Below are 6,844 nucleotides of genomic sequence, written 5' to 3'. Positions count from 1 at the left end.
CCTGCAAGCGCTTCTGCGAATGATTGGGCGGCCGTCCGTGATTTTCTTTCTGGGCCCAGTTCGGTGATGAGAAGGGTCCAGTTCGTGATGAGAAAGACTGGTGCACAACACGTTTCTTCTTTTCAACCTTTTTCACTTTCTGGTGGCATTTTCTTTAATATGTAAATTGGTGGGAGGATAAAACGGTTTAAATAAAAATTGAATACAATTTTTGGTAGAAACATTAGCTTCTTTATTACTATTATAGGTATAGACTAGTAAAATTGCCCGTGCGTTCCCACGGGTTGCTCAGCCTATTAAATTATGAAAACTTAAACAATGTCATATCATACATAATGGCAATTAAAATAAAAAAAATTCTGAAATAGTGTACAATGATAGAAAAATAGTTTTACAAGGCTCTATAGCTAGTTAAAACATATTCAAAATTACAAAAAAAAAAGTATGAAAGGAGCACATAATAATAATTTGCGGCAGACATTCATGCAATGATCATGTCTAGCTAATCCTAAAATTCAGAATTTGCTTTCGTGTTAAACTAAGGTACAACAAAACAAAAAGTGTCTTTGACACGTGAGGCACCCTCGGTGCTCCTATTTTAAAACATATTTCTCTGGTTTAAAAAAATCTGAAACTAAATGTACACATACATATAGTCAAGTTACCATGTAAATTTCGGATGCAAATATGTTGTATTTTGAGGTATACTAAAAAGACAAATTTCTGAAAAAAATTCAAAATTTTCCATCCCTATACACATTCACAAATTTGTTATTTTTCTGTTGCTAAAAATCCAATGTAATTTCTACCAACACTTTTCACGTGTATTCAGAATATGTTTATGTATTTATGGATTAAAATTTATAATTTTTTGAAACACGGAAGTATAATTTTAAAATATTACGAAAATCTGGTGCTAGGGTGTACCAAATCTCTGTCCACAACAAAACACATATATTTTCACAATTGAGAATAGTTTTCAACAACTATTCTGATTAGGATGAGCATAATAATTTATATTTTGGGAAAATTGCTTTGTCACCTCAATTGCAGACACGTGAGTGCACGGCGTAGAATTTCTCCTAAAAATTTACGAATAATCCAATGTTTAAATTTAAATTTGCTCGTAACTTGAAAACTTAGACGGGCCATTTGTAGCACCCGGTGCTTCAAAAATGTAAAACTGTGGCTGCCCATATTCTCCATACTTTGTACCATTTATCTAAACAGAATTTTAGAAAACCAGCCCGCTAGCCACGGTTCTCGCCTCTGCATTAAGCCACAGCTCTTCCTTTTTCTGTGTTTTCCTTCCACGTTTCATCTTTTTGATTTTGAGTATCAGCTCCCTTTCTCGTTGTTTCCCTTCCCATACATTTGATGACCCACCAATCAATGGTAGCTATTTCTTTCCTAGGCGACTTGTCGATTCTAGTAAATTTGCATTTATAAACCGACGTGTCTCCGAGCAACGAAGCGAGGTGGGACTAATCCAGACATTTATTTTAGGGTAAGACATTTGTTTAGTTATGGTATTAGGCTAGATCAAATCATAGCCCATCAAGACGAGCGGGACAACCGAGCGATGAAGCGAAGCCAGCTATGGACGGGCAATGCTTCAGGCCCATTTGAAATTTGCACGTTTCGGTGTCAATGCATCAGTCCGCGATAACGATCGAACGGGAACAGTAACAATTGAACCGTTTTGTTTACTACTAGTAATCAGGCACGTGCAATGCACGTATCCGCCAATGATTTTTAAATTAAACATAGTGAAAAGAAAAAAAATAGAAGCTACTGTTTATAATACATTTATCCCAATTTTTTCAAAGGGAAAGCAGATTGGAGATATTTCTGCATTGGCCCTTCCTACAAAAACTATAAGATAACAAGAGATTGTTATGAGCAAAAGTAATGCATGGTCATCTAAACATATACGGCAACCTCTAATGCATAGCCATAGACCACCTGCAATAACTGGAGCCTTGCAATGGCTATCCGAAAATAAAAATCAGAACATGAAACAGTTCAAATTTCAGCCGTCTGAAATTCCTGCCAAGTTTCTGGGCTAAATAAGTCTAGGTACGCCAGTCAGTAATCGTGAAGCCAAACATTTGCAAGATATAATGATGCTACTTTCGTGAGGTTATGTTAAATTTGAGATTCGAATGAAGTTTCAATATAACAATAACCTAAAGGAAATTATTTGCATAAAGAACACAGATTTAGATGATTTTTAAGAAAAAATCGTTCAAAATCAGGCATATACAAATATTTTTCTTCACATGATTCATGTCTTTATCTTTTGTTAAAAAAATCTTACAGCTCCCGGCAGCAGCATTCTTTTCAATCTTGAGCTTCGTTTTCCTTGTACTTGGGCAGGCATGATATCTGCAATGAACAAAATATTTTTTGATTAGCATAACTCAATTTGGTACGACACAAAATTTAACAGTAATATCGTCTAAGGTTAACATATCCAATTTTGGAAAAAAAATATCGCAAAATTTCAGAAAAAACGCATATTGCATAATATTTGACAAATAATATAGGCATCATATAATTGAAGGACTTACTTGCTCCAGTAATACTCTCGCACTCTCACTATTGCCGCATCAGCATCAAAGTGCGAATCTCATCCTATGTGAGAGATTTAGCTGATGAATAGGTTCTGAGACTTCAAGTTCAGGGAAGATCATCCTATCTCATGTGAGAACCACATGAGGAACTCAAGATTAAACCACCGAGCGAGAAGCGGAGCAGGACCATGGAACTGCTACATGCATCTGGAAAACATCAAACATGTCCTTATTATTTAATTGCAAGCATCGAACATGAGCACTCTCCTAACCATAATAAGGGAACTCAAGATAAAATTGTTGGCTTATAATTTCTCAAATTGAACTATTATGCCAAGCTTACACGGGAGACATGTAAATGAAACAAGATAGAAACATGAACATCATGTTCGACCTAGCTATTGGCATGTTAAGAAAAAAGGAAACAAGGTACAATAAACAAAAGAATGTTGTTCACATTTACTGATTGTACCTGTAGTCAAATGTAGAGAAGATATAATGAAGAGCATTCACTGATAAATCCCCAGTGGCGTTTTCTCTTACAGAAGTATATGCTAAGTGGTCATGTTGAACCTGTAAGTCAAGACATTCTCGAAAAAAAACCTGTAAGTCAAGACGTGGTAAAAAGGTGAAAGGGAAACAACAATCTGGATAAATCTGAAAAAAAATTCTGAACTTTGTTGTCATAATTTAGAAGTTCAAATACAAGACAAGTGGACTCGAGCAAAACTGCAGTCTTTTTCTTCTAAAGGAACCTTAACATCAACTTTCTGCCCACCGGGTGTTGTGGCTGCGTGAGCTTGTGGAAGAGAAAAACTTGTAAGTGGGGCACAATCAGATTCTGCAAAGTTATACAGCTCCAGGATAAGGTGAAAGAAAAGCTTCATGTCAAAGTTTCTTCTAAATTAACACAAACCGAGCATAAATCAATTATCTGATTCAAACATGAATACACCATTTAGAAGCAACTTCACGAAGCATGATAATTCGGATTTTGGGGTTTTGTTAATTAATCTACCATCATGGATCATTATGTGTACTTTGTACGAAAATATAGTAATACAAGGGAAGGGATGCAGAACTAACAATTTCCGGTGATTCTCCAGTATCATTCTTGGACACCCCAGCGGACTGGGCATCTCGTCAGCATCCCTCATAGTTGGACGTATTCCTCTAACACGCCACATACCCTTAGAACAAGTAGCTGCTAAGAAAATTACATGATCTAACAGACAAATTGAACCTGCAGACGCCCAAATGAATCTAACGTATCAACTGTCGATACAGACGGTTGAATTCCGTACCAGCTGCGTGATGTGTTGGCCGAGCTTTATGTAGGTGTCGCCATTGCGGTCCTCACAGAAGCGAACGCTGGCAGCATCTCTCATGCAGTCATCGATCGTGGAGGCGTCCAGGCTGCGGCCAGATCCCGCCACAGGAGTAGGGCGTGGATCACACAAGTACGATGAAGTATCCTAACCGCGATGCTAAGATTGAATTGGTGCATGGGAAACAAAGAGAACATCTAGCAATGAACTGGACCGTGGCTCAGAATTGATGGAGATCGAGATGGCGGAGGAGCGTCGGCTGAATTGGGGAAGGAGACGCTGATGCCCGCGGAGTGGACGTCGAGCGCGGCGACAGTCAACGTGGTCGTCATCCGTGAATCCGCGCGCACCTCTTGCTGGCAGGATCGTCCCGGGCGACGCCTGAGAAGAGCGGCGGCGCGATCGTGGGCACACGGCGGTGAATGCGACTGAGGCGCAGCAGCATCGCTGTAATTGCGGAAGTCGGGCGTGGGTGTTGGCGATCCAGGCGTGGCGAGATCTCGCGGGGCTTTGGCGTGGGCGTTGACCGTCCGTCGGATGGAAGGTAACATGAATTTTGGGTGGGGAGAATGGGTGAATTTAAATCGTTAGATCAACTTGGATAGACGGTTCAGATTTTATTTTCCTACACAAGTTTGTGCCTTTATAAGTAGTACAGATACAGATACAGATACAGATAAGCGGTGGCAGGCCTAGTAATTTCGACTGAAACGTACTGGGTACTAGAAAACAGACGAAAATAAAGGGGGAACGTATAATCTATTTCTTGCCTGGGCACTGTGTTGTCTTCCAGAGTGCTCCCTCTCGTGGTCCATCGGATCTTCATCTTGCGTCCCAAAAGAAAAGACAGAAACAGAGAAATGTGGGCAGTAAATTCCCCCCTTCCTCTCCCCTTTTTCCCCTCGCTACTGCCCGTTGGGTTCTCCCCCATTTTCCCCCGGCGTGGTCGCTCCTCGCTTCCCTCCCACGAAATCTCTCGATTCGACCTCGGCGGCGGCGAGCGCCCCGACGGAAATCCGTGGCGGAGTACATCTGGGCAGTTCGAGTAGTGCTGGAGTTGCCTGGTCGTCGCGAAGAAGCAGATCAAGCCGTTCGGGGCGCGGACGCGGCCGTGCTTGGAGGGTTCCTTCGGCGGCGGGGCGCGGCCGTGCTTGGAGTGTCCCTTCGGCGGCGGCGCGGGCGCGGCCGTACTTGGAGTGTCTCTTTGGCGGCGCCGCGCCGCAAATCCGACAAGTCTGAGGGGGTGAGGCCGTCGTCCTAGTGATTTCCGCCGTTGCTCTGGGAGTCGACGTTGTCGCTGTCTTCATCGTCGCAGTCCTCGAAGCAGAGCATCCGCATTTCTGGTGTTGGTTAGTCCTTCGTTCCTACCTACGTCTTCTACATGCTCATGTTTATTTTTCGTTTTGGCGTTTTAGTCGATGCGATGTTCGATTTTGGTCATGGAGGTGCCATGTTTTTGCTTGTCTAAAACGGCTGTGCTCAAACTCCAATTAGCCACATAGAAGGATGATCTAGTTGTTATGTGTGCAGTAATGAGGTTCTCGTCAGATAGGATCACATAGACCTGCGTCCATGCAGCCACTCTTTTAGATTGAGCATGTTTAATTGCAGGAAGTACGAATTTGGTAGTTTATATCCTTTGCATATGGTCTGTAGTATATATATGCTCATAGGATATATTTTTCTTTTTCACTTCGAGTTGTATAAACAATAATCATGTACTAGACAAAGGATGTATAAATGAACAACTTATACATCTTAGAAGCCTAAAGTTAGCTTATACGACCCATGTGGGATGTATTTTCTAAAATTACATGTAGTTTATAATTAACATACATTGGATTTATATGCATGTATCGTGCGATGTACAAATTGTGCAATGAGTTCATTTTCTTAGATTGTGTGTATACTATGCGTGTCCATAGGATGCATAATTTTTTGTTAAATCATAGCCTACTTCTGCATCTATTTTTTTAGCTATACAATATGTAGATTTGTAGACTTGTAGAATAAGCTCCATAAATACTTCCCAGTTGCCACTATGCTCACATTTTAGAGTCTAGCAGGCCAGCGCTGATGCTTGCCCATCTTTTTCTGCCTAGGCAAGTGGTGCTTTTGGCTCCTTCTGGTTAAGTTCAGTATAATTCAGAGAAGAGAGAAGTCGGAAGTGTGGCGGAGGTCTGCAGGTTGTATTGGGTGTTTTTTTATGACCCCATGTTTTTTGCTATCTAGGATGAATATTTTTTCACTTACAAATAACATGCAAACTGTATATGACCCCATCTCTGTTGGTTGTATATGTTTTTTACTTAATACATCCTGGATGTTTTTTTGTATGCATTTAATACATTTTTTATACGTACATAGTACAAATCCATGATGACTTAAAATTTCATATTGGCTTTACGCAAACTTAGTCTAACCAACATTTCTTTTTGTTCTGCCTTTCCTTTTTTTACAGGAGTGTTCATTTGTTTTTAGAAGTAATTTCTCACCAAGGAAACCACTAGTTGATATAATGGTATGGATGTATCTACACCTTTTTTATTCGTTAGTTATCTGTGTTTCTATTAAGCTTATTTTTTCAACTTTTCAACTTTTCAACTTTTCGCTTCTTCCTTGTTTCTGTGTTTTTAGAATCCTTCACACACATCGAAAAATGTTGTTAAGGTGGGACACTCAAAATTTAGCAACATGAAGAAAAAACTGAAGTTAAAAGATAAGGTAGATGAAGAAGTTCAACCATGTGTCGAATGATGTTCCAGTAGAACAGGATGTTCTAGATGCAGAAGAACAGGATGAAGTACCAACTAAAAATGTTGCTGAAGCTCAGCCAGATGTGTTGCAGCCTAAAACTAAAAACCAGGTACATGTAAATTTTATTTCTGCACATGCATAATATAATGATTGTTTTTCAACTTTTTTTTATTGCACACTGGA

At 40.1% G+C, this 6,844-nt stretch overlaps 1 long non-coding RNA gene across 1 annotated transcript; it reads right to left on the bottom strand.

Moving 5' to 3' along the window:
* Positions 1-2,273: 2,273 nt before the first annotated feature.
* LOC124698843 lies at positions 2,274-3,364 on the bottom strand. Its single transcript, XR_007001138.1, has 3 exons — positions 3,049-3,364; positions 2,574-2,783; positions 2,274-2,388 (listed from the first exon to the last, which is right to left on the bottom strand). It is a non-coding gene; the product is annotated as an uncharacterized LOC124698843 (long non-coding RNA).
* Between the last annotated feature and the right edge of the window lie 3,480 nt (positions 3,365-6,844).

This window comes from Lolium rigidum, chromosome 3 (genome assembly GCF_022539505.1).
Source record: "Lolium rigidum isolate FL_2022 chromosome 3, APGP_CSIRO_Lrig_0.1, whole genome shotgun sequence".
In the NCBI taxonomy this organism is placed as follows: domain Eukaryota; kingdom Viridiplantae; phylum Streptophyta; class Magnoliopsida; order Poales; family Poaceae; genus Lolium; species Lolium rigidum.
The sequence above is the reverse complement of the archived record's forward strand: the minus strand, read 5'-3'. Positions and strand labels throughout refer to the sequence as shown.